Here is a 17,415-nt window from a genome sequence, read left to right as displayed (position 1 = left end):
TGTACTTCCAGTTTCAGTCATAGCTAGGACTCCTCTTATCAATGGATTGTTAATATCCAAGACGACACACACTTTAACTGGATCACCTGCTTTAGGAATAACATTTGGAGGATCTACAACAATGACTTCACCCATTAGTGAGCCTATCTTCCTGACTGCAGCAACATTCATATGCTCTGGGAGAAGTTTCTTCAGCTGAATCCAGAAACATTGATGGGTCCAATCTAACTCTTGGTAGATCATATCAGCATTATAGTGATGCAAGATTACTAGCCACCCATTGATGCTCCATGGCCTTGTATCAAAAATTTTCTTCACAGTATCCCATTCTTTAAACTTAAAAACCATGAAGTTGGTGTCTATCTCCACGATCTGCACTTCATCTTCAGCAAGGAAGGCCATGAATAGCCTATGTTATTTTCAACTGTCTTCAAACCCATATTTCCTTCAATAATGATTTTACCAATAAGGCAAAATTCCCACTCAGAGCTTTCTTCAGTTATTTCTTGTTCTTGATTGTGAACTATTATCCCAGAAGACTCACCCAGTTCCAAAGTAGCAGTTTTGAACTTTTGAACCAGGTCTGTGATATTCTGAAATTTTTCCTCAGCCATTTTTTGATAATGAAAAAGGCTTACGACTTCTGTATTGTTATGAAAATATCTCAAGCATATATAACACGAATTATTCTGATTTAGGGTTTTGAAATATTCTTGAGAATAATCTATTAAACATGGAAGATTTTGGATATGGAAATATCTTATTGGAGAGGAAACTGCGAGATAATTGTTTGACCAGAAGATTGGTGGAAAGAGTAAGCACCAAATTAGGTAACTGATTTGACGGAATTTGAAAGGGCAAGAATTTCGGTAGTACCAATTTCTATACTGAGCTGGATCGGAACCACTGAGAACATCCATGGAGAAAATCAAATCAACAACGACAAACATCTTGATCACTATAGCTGCAACGAGCTTTAGAGTAATCTCTGCATACGCCTTAACACTTCAGATAACCTGGACAATTCCATCAGGAAAAAGATAATCTGTAAACACATTGGGAGTAAAGGAATTACCTAGACATTCTAAAACCAGAGAAATTCCAACAAAAGCTTAATTTTTAAAATATCTAAAGTTAAATCAAACTTAAAAGGAAAATCACAAACATATAATCAAAAGATTTAACAAAGAAATCAAACTAGAATCAAGATGGAGAATGTAAAAAATTTAGTGAGTCATGAAAAAGGGAAAACCGATTTACAGAGAAGAGTCAGAAAATACCTGAGTATCCTAACCACCTAGACTACAACGAATTGTTAATGTGGTTTATTATTAGGTAAAAACTAAAGAAATGAAAATATCACTTTTAATGAAACAGAGACAATCTTTTGTATCTGAAACTAAAACCTATAAGTAAATTTATAGTATATCAATGAAGTATTTGAGCATCATATAGGCAACATGTAAAAAGTATATGTGCTCTTTCAATTTACCTTTAAATTATAGCTTTTTTTTGGAGAACTACAAATATATTAAAAAGTAAAAATGGATATAGTTGTTTATACTCGTTGCATAGGTGATTCAAAGAGCTTTCTAAATATATAAAATTTACAAAAATACGACATATCATTTGGATTATATGGAGCTTTAAATTATTTTTAAGTCCCTATTTTAAATTAGTTTTAAATACGACATACGATTTCACATATTACTATTTTTAAGTCCCTATTCCGCTAAGCATTTTGGTCCTTATTCCGTTTTGGTGAACCAAATTCCGTTAGGTGAACCAAAAATGAGTAAGGATTTTTGATTTAGCTTGTCTGCATTAAAGAGGGGGAGATTTGGTACACCTCAAAGAAAAATCAACAATGTGATGACTTATCGGTATCATCGAAATACAGTGGCAGAGTCATCGGGTGATGATTACGACCAGAGTTCAAAATTCGCCGACATCAAATTCTTTACCGATCATAAAAGGAAAAAAATCGTGATTTTACTAATTTGGTACACCCCCAGGAAAACGGTACCCATTAACATTGTTGTGACCATGCCTTCGTATGAAATGACAACTCATTGTTGTGACCATGCCTTCGTATGAAATGACACCAAAAAGTGACTTTTCAGCTTATATTCAAGTCTATTTTTTTCTCTCTCCTAAAGTAGCTCTGGCGATTTTTAGGGTTTAGGAAAAACACAAAGTTTTTTTTTTCTTATTTACTTAAATCATTCGGTTTTTTCTTTTGTTGATCATCTTTGGATGATCAATAATGGGGGAAAACCATGATCTGAATCCAATCAACACTGTTAATTCAGCAGTTTCTTATGCGAAAAAAGTTAAGGGTACCAAAACCATAACTTTTTCTGAACGAATTATGAATAAAAAGTCGCATGTTATTAATTCTGTGGATTTGAATTCTCTTCCAAATCCTACAACAAAAGATGGAAATCCGGCTGTTGAAATACCTCAAGATTTATTCGTTGAGGGTTGTGAGATTTGGCGTTTCAGCCTTATTGGCCGTATTGAACTCAGGGGTTATGATTTTAACTTTGTTAAAGACTCCCTTGAACATCAATGGAAACTAGGTCAAGGACATGTTCAATTTGTTCCTTTGAACCGTGGATTTTTCATTATCAAGCTTTTGTCTCAAGAAGATAAAGATAGGGTTTTCTCTGAAGATGGTTGGATGGTTGACAATCATCAACTTCGACTCATTGAATGGTACCATGGTTTTGACGCCGAAAAACAATCTACTTCTCGTGCAACAGTTTTCCTGGGTTGCTAATGGAGTTTTGGGTTGAGAAGTCGTTGCTTTCTATGGGTAAATCCTTGGGAAATCCAATTGGGGTAGATTTAAGAACTATAAATCATGAATATGGCCACTTTGCAGCTGTTCTCATAGATATTGATTTTTCTGAACATGATGCTACTGATGCTATTCATGTTACGGCTGGTGGTAGAGATTTCTGGCAGGTTATTGACGTTCCAAAACATCCAAAGTTCTGTTCACAGTGTAACTTGCAGGAAAAAGAAGCATGCTAAATAACAGGCTAAAGGTCCTCCAAAACATCAATGGAGAAAGGTATGTAACTCTGAATCTTCTAACAAAGAAGTTGAGAATGTTGCAGTTGTTGGAAATAATTGGCAGGATGCGCGACATAATGTTAATGGGGGTGTGGGTGACAATACGTCCCCTACACCATTAACATATGTTGTACAAAGAACTGCTGATGAGTGTACTCCAGTTGCATCCAGTTCGGATAACCTTGTAAACAAGGTGTTTATGCAATGCAAGACGCAAGATGAATATGGCAGTCAAACTAATGCTGTGGAACAAATTTCTGGTTTGCATAGTTTAAAAAACCATTTTCCTGTGGATGTTAATCTAGATAACATTATGAATAATATTACACGTCTCAAGGCTAAAGTTGATCACGGTATTGAACTAAGTGATGATGAGCGTAATGCTTTGGAGCTAGAATACAAATGGAACAAGATTTAGAAGATTTGCTGAAGGCACTAATAATATGGAGAGAGCTAAGAAAGCTCATAAGTACTTTTCGTTAGGTAAACTAAATAGTTCTGGAGTGTTATCTCCAAACAAGTTTAGTGTGCTTCAAGATGAAACGATTGTAGACAATATGTCTCTGGCAGATGAGGATCCAACTATCAAGGAAATTCAAGATCAAATAAAAGGAATGAATAAAGGAGGTGGAAAATCTTAATCTCTTTGTTGAGAAGAGGGTTTGCTGCTCTTCGTTTTCCTCGTTTTCTCTTTGGTTATCTTTTCAGTTAGAATTTTCTAGAAATTTGTGGCTTTTTCTTTGGCTATTTATTTTCACTTCTTTGGTTTATGGGAGTGGGGAGGCCTTGTGCTTCCTGCTTGTAATTCTTGTAATTACGTTTTTTTGCTTAATAAACTTTTGGACTTAACAAAAAAAAATCCTTCTAAATCTCGTTCTACAATTGATACACCCTTTGTCATAATGTATTTGGTAAAAGAGTATCCCTCAATTTATTTAGTTCCACGGATTTAAAGTAGATCCTACATGATCTTTAAGTTAGGACTAATTTCAAACTGTGAGGCACCGATACGTCAGTATTAACATCGTGTCCGTGTCAGACACACGTCGGCCAAAGGACATATGTGGGACACCGACATGTCGCGTGTGTAGAAATCTATACTCCATTTTACTAGTTGGTAATCTAAAATGTTAGGAAAATTAGCATAATTGTTAATTCTTCTACTGGTGGGTTAATCTAACGACATAAAATTATATTTTTTTAATGTATTTTTATGATTAATATATTTAATATACTATAGAACTATGATTTTTCTACATAAAAATTATTTAATTAATATACATATAGACGTTTTCGTGTCTTTATGATTTTAAATTTTACAGGTCCCTGTGTCTGCATCGTGTCATTTCCGTGTCGGTTTCAAGGTAAAAACGAGATCAGAAAATTTATAAACTTTATCAAGTATTATAAAGACTGAGAACCATTAAGTGGTCTGGTGTGTCATGCTCCCTCCCCCTGCGTATGTAGGGATTTGATACCCCTAATTTTCGGAACCAACTCCTATTTAAGGAGTTTGGATATATTTTAGCGACCACCGGTCTAGAGTATAAAAAAAATAGGGGTATGTATACTTATTCAATATCTTCTGTCTAATTGTATCCACGTGTACAATACACCAAATTGGTATTAATACATGTGTAACGATGTTTCCCTTGGTTGAAAAGAACAATTTAAAATTTATATCCTTACTTTTTTTTGTTTATGATGTGAGTATATCTGCAAGCGCGCATATGAGCTCAAAACTAGCGATATAATCGATCGTCCCATAATTGAGGACCTTTTCATCTCTTTAGAATCTTGATAATCCAAAGCAGGAAGGTATGATTCCTTCTGAGATCCATTAGAGCTATAGGAATTGTACTTACATGATGCTATGGGCTCTCTTCTTCCTTTCCGTATTAATATCTTAAGAATTCTTAACTTTCTGAGCCCCATCTTTATTTTCCTTAGTGATACTCCGAGTCACATGAGGCATGCTCAATGCTTTCATAATAATTTTCAGACTCGAAAAATAGCTAGCAGAGGATTTCCCTGAGAAAATACTCAAACTAATTTGTTTATTTTCTGGCGAAAATTAAAGATAAATTCCTTTTCCGCAAACCAAAAAATGAAGAAGATGTTATCCATTAGGCATAAAATTTTCAAATATCCTAAACAATAAAAATCGGTGTACACATGAATCCTATGGGGGTATAGGTTAGACACTACCAAGTCTATCGCAGACATATGATTATTAGAAAGATGCAACAATTAAATTACATGATCAATTAGATAGACTTTTAATGTCAATATTATTCTTATTTTTATAGATAGAAGAAATTTGTGCACTCGATTAATGTGCTTCTGCATCTTTTTTTATCCTAGCACATTTTAGATGTGGGTGCACTTTCACAGTATAACTAGTTAAGTTGTGCTAGAGTAAGCCATGTTAAGAGTTTAGCAAATAAAAAAAAGTCTATCTCTTTTAAGAGTTAGGTAACTAAAAATCCCAGGTCACCCGAAACCTAGGCGAGAAAAAAGTCTAGCTTGCATAAGAGCATCTCCAACAGAAGGTGTAAAAAATTCTACGTGAATTTTTTATTTAGTTCTTTTATTTATGGGGTCTACACGTAGAGTAAATATAGGATCTCATATCTAAAAAATCATCTCCAACGGTGTGAATTTTAACCCTTAGAATTAAAAGAAAATTGGTTAAAAACATGACGTGGAGGTGCAACCGGAGGTGTAGATAACACTTTCTTGAACACCTTCATATTTAGTAATTGGTCCCTCCTAACTTGTAGGACCCTACTGTTGGAGATGGATTTATACCAAACGGGGGTCTAAAATCCTATGTGTCACTAAAAATAAATAGATCCATCCTCTCTTGGAAATGCTCTAATATCTAGGTAATTAAAAATCCATCTCTGTTAAGAGTTAGGTAACAAATCTTCTTAGAATTCATCTCTGTTAAGAGTTAGGTTACAAATCTTCTTAGAATTCATCTCTGGAAGAATTGGTTAGTAAAAGGCGCAGTACAAGATTACCTCAAACAATTGGTTGATCAGGTCATAATTAAGATGCAAGATAGCTTAACAGCAAAAAGGCTTATCACGGTGAGAGACAAATGTGGTCATTAAGACCAACAAAATGATAGATCCGGACCAGTAATGGCGCATAATGGTACCTTGTCCAGGTAACTCGAGAATAAGACCAACTCCTAGCACCACTAAAGGTGCTGAAGCTAACATCTTTGGTGCGATTAAGAAAATAAAGGTGATAAGAGTGAATGAATTAAGAGAATAAAGTGATGAGAATGAATGAATTAAGATAAGGTCTCAAAGCTAAGAAAAAATTCATTTCACCAACTAGCTGAAACAGAATTCCAATTCTCCTAAGAGTTAAGAAAACTACGAGCTAAAAATAAAATTCCGTCTCTCCTCAAAGTTGGAAAAAATTACAGCTCACCTACGAGTTATAATAAAACTATATTTCTCCTAAAAGTTAGGAAAAATTTAAGCTTATCTATGAGCTAAAAATAAAATTCAAACTCTTGTAACCTCACCTACAAGATAAAAATAAAATTCCAGTTGTTCTACAAGTTAGGGAAATTCCAAGCTCACATTTGAGTTAAATACACTTCCATCTCTTCTACGTGCTAGAAAAATTCCAAGGTCACCTACGAGCTAAATAAAATTTCCCATCTCCTAAGAGCCTTGAAAAACTTTAGCACACCTCATTGTTATCTAAAATTCCATCTAGGAGCTAAAAAATAATAATAATGAAAATTCTCAAAAGCTAAATACAGAATAATTTTATTTTAAAAAAAAGTCGAAAATTCTCAAAAGCCTGCGAAAAAATTTTGACTCAAAAAAAATATATATTAGAATCCTGAATATTGGGTGCTAATCAACTAAAGAAAATAGTGTATCTGTAAAAAAAAATCTTAAACGAATCTCAAAGAAATTTTAAGAACTACGTTGGCTTGATCCGGGAAAAGGTGTGATAAATTTATCATAACTCTTAACAAAGATGGATTTTTAATTACTCTGAGATTAATTCATCTTAAAAATCCACTCTGTTAAGAGTTATGATAAATTCTAAAAGGAATCCTAAGTGTTATGATAAATTTCACTTTGATGACGCATCCATAACTTATAGAAAGCAATATCATTTTTTAGATACCAGACATAAAGATATAATATTTCAACCAAAAATACTATTTTCTTTAAGGAGAGAGGAAGTACCAATACCTAACTACATAAACAAGCTATTTTAGTCGAAGGAAAATAAAAAGAAAAAAAAATTAGCAAAGTAAATGTCATTAAAGCACTTGATGGTAAAAATACAGAGTTATGAGTATCGAGGAAAAATAAACCTAATGGGGGCTATACAATGATAAAAGACAACAAAAAAGTACAAATCCTTACCAGGTAACATCTTCATTGGGACTTTCAGAATTCAACATGGTCCCATGCTAAAAGTTTCGAACAACTAATATCTTAGAAAAAGTATCATATAAACAATGGTCCACATTAGTTTATATAAAACTGGGGGCTAATATGTAGATGAAGAAAATATGCATTTACCAATATGTAGAATCTGAAAAGGGGTAAACTTAGAGAAGTTTCATATAAACAAAAATCTACACTAGTTTATATAAAACTGAAGGCTAATAAGAAGATGACAATATAACACATATACTAATAAACTGATAGTTCTAGAGTTTAAGTACCAAGAACTGAGAAAGAACTTAAAAGCTGTCATAGACAACCTAAGTTCAGGTGAACTAAATGGAATCATGAATTCAGGTGAACCAAGTGAAGACCTAAGTTTAGCTGCACCAAGTGAAAATCGGTAACCTTGACGAGGAAGCTGAAGTATTAAGAAGAATGCCAAGGCCATAAATGTAATTTAGTTATTATTTAGTAACCAACTTAAGGTAACCGCCTTGTAATTGTATAATTACCCACTTGCAAGGACAAGTGGGGTATCTTTATCTTCTACACTTTTTCTCAGATACAAAAATAATGTAAACTCTCTGTAATCTAAAGTTCCATTAATGGAAAACACCAAAACACCCGCAGTGTACGCAGATCTTTAAGAACAAACCACTTATATCTCTGTCTATAGCTACTTTATTTTCAGTAGTTAACATCAATCAAAATATAACTTGTGAATGTCTCAAAATAGGCATCTTCAGTAACTGGCGAGTAAATTTGTTTATGTCCAAGAAAATCATTCACCTGTAGTCAGAGAAATATCGTTGAGAATAACATCAAATGGGGAAGAGTTCAATTTAAACTTATGCTTAATTGGTATATCTTGTGGGGAGTTCAGTTTTGGAATTGTAAAAGATGATTGTACCTTTATGTCCCCTTGATGAAGACGATTGAAATCGTCTAAATACAAAGCTGGCATATTATCTCTTGTCTTGGTAACTCTTTTTTGTATAGTTCATTAAGATCCTTTGTGTAGTTTCATTAAGATCCTTTGTTTTTTAACTTTACCAATTTTATTGACGAAAAAGGGAGAGAAATATTTAATAGTATTCTATTATAACATATGGCTTCTCAGAGCATTATGTGATGACAAGTGAATTATAAGCTATAGGTTTTACATACTATCCAAAAGAAGTAAGTACAAACTAGGGGGATAATATATCACCGTAGTATTGCTTCAAAGTTTTGGTATAATTGGACTTTGAGGAAGGTAACAATATTATGCATCAATGTAACAACCATTGAGTTGAGTGACTTAATAATTCTAGAAATACGCTAAATGATTTTTCTCAAAAGTTGGCATCGCTATGGATCTTTAACAACAAAGGTGTTGAAACGATCATACGCAAAACCATATAAGAACTTAGTGAACGAAGAATTCAAGACGATGTTGAAGATCCAAAGAAATAAAGCATGATTCATTTTTAGTTGAAAGGTTTATTTATTCTGAAATCATATGTATTGATAGTTCTGTCACTAAAATTGAAAAATGGAGAGATTGTTAGAGCATTGCTCAGTCGAACTTGTAATTTTTTCTATCTGAATATTGATTCATTGTTAGATGCACAAAATTATTCTTAATAATATCAAGTCTCGGGCTAAGATGAGAGTATGGTAGTTGAGTATCAGACATCATTGAATAAACCTCGAATATTGAAGACTGAAGATTAAAAGAAGACATTTGAAGAACTTCATCGACAAAGAGATATGTGAAGACTGAACTATCATACTTACTCACGACATTTACCATTCTATCATATGATATTTTTTCATATAATTTTAGTAGATTTTATATCGCAAAAAAGAAATTTCGAGTCACGCTTGTCTATTGATAAGTCTTTCGAAATATGATTCAAGCAATATGATACTCATAAATCCTTAAAAATCTTGGTTGAGACCAATTTGATATTCATGAACTATTTTTTTTTCAACTTGATCATTTAGAAATTTCCTAAGCAATGATATTCATTATCTATGGTGATTGGCAAAGTTTCAAATTGTTAAAAGAGAGTTTCCAAAACTATTGGAATTCTTGACACAGAGTAGGTATGCATACCCAATACGTGTATCCTAGTGATATGAGTTCTGGAATGGGGTAGGTACGCATACCAAGTATATGTAGCCTAAGTTTCTAAATATATGAATGGGAGGGAGGTAAGCATACCCAGTATACGTACCCCAAGGACCTGAGTTCGTGAATGGATGAGGGAACACATACCGCCCATTTGTGCGCATACCCTACACCTAAGTTCACAGACCAGTTTATAGGTATGTGTACCCGTAAACATACCTACCCAGTATCGATTTAAGTAAATGCTTAGAAACTATTTTACAAATATGTTTGACATTTCTACAACTCTCATAAATACTTCTAAGACAACTTTGTTCGTCAAATCATTTTGTGTTTATGAATTATTGTTTAATTCTTCAGTGTTAATGAACATGATTTATGATTGTAAGTTCATAATCTATATTTCCATGAATTATCATTTCACACAATTCCAATATCCTAGAATAAAGTATATATTCTTTTGTGTAATTTTAAGGCGAACTTCTCATATGCTTACATGAATTCCTAATAAGGATTTCATCTAAACTGAGAAATTTTTTGGTTGAATCTCAAGTTATCTTAGCTTGAATTCAAAGATATCTAGAGCCTTGAAAACTTATAAATAAAGATTCTTTTGCAACTGGAATCTTGATCCCTTTTGTGGTACCTCTATTTACAGGAGCCATGAACTATAACTTTCAAGATAAAAGAAGTGAAGGGCATTTTGATCACAAATGAATATAAATATACCAATGGACAACCAAACCCTAGAAGAACTTTTTGAAAAAGTCTTTTACGGTTCGTGATCCATTATCTATTTTAACTAAGAAGATATTTTCTTAACATAAAAAATAAGAATTTAACAATTATTCAAAACTTGAGCAACCTTGATGCAATCCTCATTTTCTCAAGCTAAAGATGAGGATGCAGACATCACTAGTATTAGATAGTTACGGAGTGATTCGAATACTCACATCTTTTATCGCATAGTGTCTTATCAAGGTTTGTTGTATAAACAGACTTCTTACCTCGCCTGAATCTGGTTCTTTTAGATTTTTTCTTGTCTTCAGGAGTACCCTATTGATTACCCAAGGCCAGATTCATTCTTTGTATGTCATTTTGAAGTTTGGCGATCCTTTTGTTGTCCCTCTTGAATTTCCAACACTTACTTTGAACATGATTTGCGTTTCCATAAAACAAACAAATCAAAGAAGATTTATTGTCTTGCTTATTTACATCATGTTTATCAAAACATTCATCATCAATTAATCCAAACCCGACTCGAACAAAAGAGTTGTTTGTGCTCACAGTTTTGTTTTTGAACTCTAAACCATTTGTGTTTCCAAAAAACTTCTGGCCAAATAACATTGGTGAGATTTTTCAGAACTTCCAGAAAACCTTTGCAGGTCACACTTAAGAGTATTAATCTCTTTTTTCTTCAGAGATAGGGTCCTGGTGAACTTATCATTAAGACAATCTATCTCAAGATTTTTCACCTGAAGTGATGATTCAAGTTTGTCCAATGAAGCTTTTTAGTTGGAGATTTTCTTGGTGAACTGCGTCACACTTATCCAAGAATTCAAAAATCTCAGTGTCAGACTCAAACTCTGACTGGGAATTTCAGTAGGAAGAAGTTTCTGTCGTGATAGCTGAAAATTCATTCCACACATCAGAAGCATGCACAATATTGACAACCTATGATGATTTTTCTTGTATTGAATTATCTGAAGCATTAACCGGAGAGATGTTTCTCACATCTTTTGCTTTTTTTTTTCACAATATCCTTGATCTTTTGTGTAATCAGTTATTTATCAAAATAAACATGATTGGAACAACATTCATCATCCAAAGACAAGTTAGAAGCTTCGCTTGTGCTGGTCACATCATTGAACGCATATGTTCTGACTGTGTTCTGATCAAGATTGATGCGAGTCGTGAGTGCACTCAAATTAAATCACTTATTTCCACACAATTAACTGGTAATATAATGGAAGTAAGGATCGTTCCCACGAAGAGCAGGGAGTTTAGTTGTCAAAAAGGTCACAATTGGGGTGGGGGGGTTGTTTTTATATTGTAAACAAAGTAAATAAAGAAATTGAAAATTGAGTTGCAAGCAATAGGGAGACATATGATCAGGGAATCCTTCTTTGTTACTAAATAGTCATCAAACTAGCATATTCATCTATTCTTTATCATTCACAGATTATTATCAATCGTAGGAAAGCAGCTAGCGCAGTGCTATCCTCAAAATTCCTTAAGTCACTGGACACCGAAGCGCTCGAATGCCAGATTCTATTCTATAAACCACCTAGAAGTAGCGCACTCTAAGTGTAATTTGGTCAAATGCTTTATATTTTGTGAACTTAGGTCAATCCTAGTAGTTGAACTCTTAGCGCAAGGTTCACTTTCTAGTGTTGTTTCTACTTGCGATTGCTCCACAAAATCCCTCTGCAAGGTTTCACAATTTCTACCCGTGTAGAGGATTATTCAACAATTACGGATATCCTAATTCTCTACTAGCATTAGGTTAACTAATAAACTAGTTCAGTTGGACACCTAAACAATTTATCAATCAAACATAAAATTTAATATTGTAAAAACAAACAATAATCATGTGAAGAGTTAAAATAAATTTATATGTTAAATTGAATCATATATTAGAACTTAGAATTCATCCCCAATCACTAAGAAGTTTAGTTACTCATGGATGTAGTAGCATCCATGTTATACAATTGATAAACTAGAGAAGAAATTGTTACGATTGATGAGAACCGCTCCAAAACCTAGCTCCGTTGTTGTTCTTTCTCTCCAACCTTGCAAAGTTGTGTCAAAGATGTCTTCTTAATGTTTTGGGAGGTCCTCTTATATAATTTTCAAGAAATATAGGTATTAGAATCCATATGGGACCAAGTTTCCTTGATTTGGAAGTCAAAATACATCAAAAGGGACCTAATAGGCTTGTCTCAGTCGGCATTGTCGAATTCCCCAATGCAATACCGAAAGTTGGTGTCTAAAATACACCTTCTCTGCCCGAAATACGTCTTCTTTCGGTATTGCTTTACCAATGCCGAATGTGGGGGTCTAAAATACATCATCTCTGCCCGAAATATGGCTACTTTCGGTATTGCTTTAGCAATGCCGAAAGTGGTGCTGTAGATTGCCATTTTTCGTCTCAACTGTTTTGTCCGTAACTTCTTCATCCGAACTCGGAATGACCTCATTCTTTCGTCGTTCTATTCATAATTGAATTCTATTCAAGATGGTGATAAGTAATCCCGAATTTGGATGGTTGAACTTGGTCTTCTAGTCCTTCTTATGGTTTCGACCTTCTTTGCTCCTTTTCGTTGCACTTCTTCCACTTCTTTCGGCTTTAGACACTTGGATCTTTGGAGAACTTCACTTTATATCTCTTTTGCAGCCTTTATCATGGACTTTGAATGATTCACCTAAAGAAACAAATAAAATGGAAAACAAGAGTAATACAAGGATAATATGCAAGAAATCTAACTAAAACAAGCATGGAATTAACACTAAAATCATGTGAATTATGCACTAATCAAATTCCCCCACACTTAGATTTTTCTAGTCCTCGAGAAAACTACCTAAAATACAACAACTCCATGTCGTTGAGGATACGGATGCACTTAGAAAATGCAACATGCCTTTAAACCCCTAGGTGTCCCTAGTGGATGAGTTACAGTATCGTGAGGGCTTACGAGAGATATACCTACAAAACCTACTCCAACTTCAAAGCGTTCCAGCTTCCCAAGCATCCAAAGAGCTTTGAGGGCATAGAGTTTCTGCATGATGGTAATAAGAAGTTATAAATACCAAAGAACATATTCTCATTCTTAAATGTTGAGTGAGAAATAACCACACCATAGTGATAGAACGCGTGTTTGAGAGCGATCAATAAGCATTTCGCCTCGACTTCTGCCTCACTTAAAAGGATTTTATGATAATTGCACTCAATAAGACGTATTTTTTTTTGGGTCTAACATGTGTGTAGGTAGGAATGAAGAGAGAATCCTACACACGTTGAATGGTGGGAAGGAAACCTTTCGAATTATTTCTGGAGACTCCACAAAATTGTGGAAAATAAAGATATTTTTTTTGATGATCTCTAAGAAAGGAAATCAACCATTATTGCGAGGATGAGAGTACTTACCACCTTCACATCTGATTGCAATGATGAAAGCACCACTCTCACAGCATCCAATAGAAATGTCTTCCTTCGGCTCGTCTTCTTCATCTTGGTCTTCGTCTTCGGTCTTCAACTGTTGATGATAAACTCTTGAACTTCATAAAACTTTGACAATTGTAACTCTTTTCCTCCATTCTTTGTTGCTTGAAACTTCCTTATATACTTTTCTTCCTTACCCACGACCTTATTAAATAAATAAAAACAAAATAACAAATTTTTCTCGTCTTTTTTTTCCATTTTTTTCTCATTATTTTCATATTTTTTTTTAGTTCTGAAGACAAGAAAATAATACAAAAATAACAATGCAAATGGCCAAGGTGAAGTACTTTACCGCTTGATTCTTCACAACTTGTATTGTCTCGTATCATAAACTTTAATAGCTTTCATCTTTTGATTTTCTTCGCTCTTGTAATCTTCAATTATATTTTGATATAGAATTCCGCCCCTTATGTGTAAGTCTTCAACATGTATATAAAAATGTGCTCATTGTATGTTGCTTTACTTGGATATCAAATTTTTCTCTTCCTTGTATTGTTGCTTGTAAACCTCAAACGTCTTCAACTTCCCTTGTAGATTTTGATGTCGCTCCCTTGTTGATGATGATGGTGTTTCTATGGACCTGTTGTTGGCGAGAGAGAGAATGGTGTTAACTGCAAATTAAACTACAAGAAGGTGGCTTTCATCTATAGACGTCACCCTCACGATTGACAAAATTAGTACTCAAGAGATCAAAAATAGTTCTTCTATTGGTGGGAGGTTGGGTAGCTCACCGTTCTACCCAGAATTAACATACGGTGACACACACTCAAAATAAATCTCTTTAGTCAGCTACAAAGAAATCTGGTCTGGTGCCTCAGTTGATGTAAAAATAGGTAGTCTCCACTAATGATTGATCAACAACTCTAATAATGCATTTCTCCCTGCTCCTAATTTGCATCACCGGCATGATTAAATCCATTATTTAACACTCTAACAAGCAAGAAATCCGAACGTAGTTCCCTAACACTTCCAAGTTCAGTTATGCCGGTCAGAATCTCTATGTAAACATACCTAAAAGTATGCTAGTGACTCTAAAATCTCTACAAGTTGGAGGTTTTATGCAAAATTTTTGAAAAACTCTATATGCAAAATATCCAAACACTCCCTCACACTTAAACTTTACATTGTCCTCAATGTAATTGACTCGTCCTAAGCAAAGTCAAGGTGGGAAATCCTAATATGATATGCAAAAAGAAGAAAAATAAATAAGATAAAGATAGAAATAGAAATATAAAACCGATGGGTTTCCTCCCATTTAGCGCTTATTTTTACGTCCTCAGCCCGACTTGGCATTCTCCAAACTACTCCTCCAGAGGGAGTAAATCACGAAGCTCAATCACGTCCACATTCTCCGTAGGGATGTTTTCGTAATATGGATTTAATCTATGGCTGTTTACTTTGAAAATTGTCTCTTTCGTGAGATTAGTAACTTCAACTGCACCATAAGGAAAAACATTAGTAACAACAAAAGGTCCACTCCAGCGTGACCTTAGCTTACCAGGAAACAACTTAAGACGAGACTTAAATAGAAGGACTTTTTGACCCACAACAAAACTCTTTCTAGAAATCATTTTGTCATGGAAAAGTTTAGTCTTCTCCTTGTAAATTGATAGACACATTTTTGTGTCTAATTTGTCCTCAATGTCCCTATTGTTGGAACTCTATTTTTGTACTAATATTGTGTTTTTATGTATTTTTAGGAAATATACATTTTTGGAAAATTCGGCTCGAAAAGTTGTTTTTGGCACCCCCGGAGGACAAGTGTTATTAGGACTCTCGCTTTTGGATAAGGGGTAACCTAATTACTAAGGGGCACCCCCAGGTCACCACCAAGGCAGCTGCTATTCGCACCCCAGTTCTGGTTAGGGGGAGGACATCTTCTTCCCAAATTCAAAAACCAAAAATTGGCGAGAAAAATTGTTCTTGAATTGTCGTGACTAGGGTTGAGGATTTGAAGGTGTTCCAGTGAGATTCAATGGCCCAAATTAAATGGGTTTGTTCCTAGGGCCTAGATAGAGCTGGTATGGGTGTTGGATTCGGTCAAAATTGTTTAGATAACCGGTGGGAATCAAATCAGGGAAGATATTCTAAAATAGGAAAAATATTCTATTCTTGGAATTCTTGGATGGAAGAGACGTGCATGGGTTGATTCTATTGGATGGAAACAATCCCTACATCTCAAGGATGACGCGGGAGAAGAGATAAAACAGGGAACAATCCGTAACAAATCAGAGAATTAAAGAAAAAATATTTCGGAATATTTTCTTTAATGGCCGGATATTCTTGGAATTATTACGAGGATTTGAGTGACCTGTTGTGTATAAATAGGTCCCTAATGTCGAGAAGAGGGAGCTAGCGAAGTTTAGAGAGAATTGGGAGAGGTTTAGAGCACTACAGAGCAAGAAAATTGAAGTTGCAGAGATTCTGGTTCTGCTGCTGCTGCTGCTCGAGGAGGAAGAAGAAGAGGAAGAACAGACTACCAAAGGCAGTCGTTTACCAACAAAGACAACGACTATCGTTCGTGGGTCATAGTTTTCCAAACGACAACAACACTTCATATCTATCGTTGATTCTGAACGCCTTCTGTGGGTCGCAGAATCCTGTTTTATATCATTTTCTTGTATTTCTCTTCATTGTAAAACACTTTTGAGCATCAATGAAATATTTTGAGAGGTTTTCCAACATGATGAGAGGCTAAAATACCTGGTGATTGAGGCAATGGAGGATCTATTCACTCATATTTGATTGGTAATATTTTTATTTATAATTTCGTTAATTATTTATTTTATTTAATTCACTTGGATAAAAATATAAAAAAAGGATAAAATGGTTTTCTTAATTATTTGTGAATCAGTTTGATGTTTTATGCTTAGAATATATTCTTTGATAAATCATGCTTAAGGATTATAACTTAATATTTGGACACCTTTTAAATTAAAAAGTGATTTAATAAGAAAAAGAGCTTAATAATAATTTCTAAAATATTATTTATAAACAATCAACTTGAAGTAATAGTGAATCCTGAGCCTTAATCTTTCTAAAATCTTGACATTACTATTAATTTCCTTCATTTATTTATTTGTTTAAATCTTTAAAAAAAAAGAATTACCTTCACAAGTTCGAAAAGAACCCAGTTTTCACCACTATCTACAACAACATTTGAGTTACATCAAATTTTTGGCGCCGCCGACGCGGATTTGTGCTTAGGTAGAATTTTTAGGTTTTTATTATTTATTATTTTCATTTGTTCCTCTTTACGTTTCTTTGTTTGTGTCTTTGATTTGCAGGTTTGAAGATTGGACGCTAAGGACTTGGAACAAACTCAAAGCTAAAAGAAAAGAAAAAAAAGAAGACAAATAATTTTTTAGGATTTAGTTTTATTATTATTTTTTAATTTTTTTTAGAATTTTATTAGGAAATTTTTGTAATATTTTTGCACTTTACTTTGGACTTTGGACTTGGACTGTGACGTTGGACATTTTTAAGTTATTTTTACCCTACGGAAGGGTACCTTAAATACAAACTGTGTGCAGGGAAGGACGACGATTACGATATCGTCT

Source organism: Papaver somniferum, chromosome 5, assembly GCF_003573695.1.
Source record: "Papaver somniferum cultivar HN1 chromosome 5, ASM357369v1, whole genome shotgun sequence".
NCBI lineage: Eukaryota > Viridiplantae > Streptophyta > Magnoliopsida > Ranunculales > Papaveraceae > Papaver > Papaver somniferum.
This window is presented reverse-complemented; position numbering follows the sequence as displayed.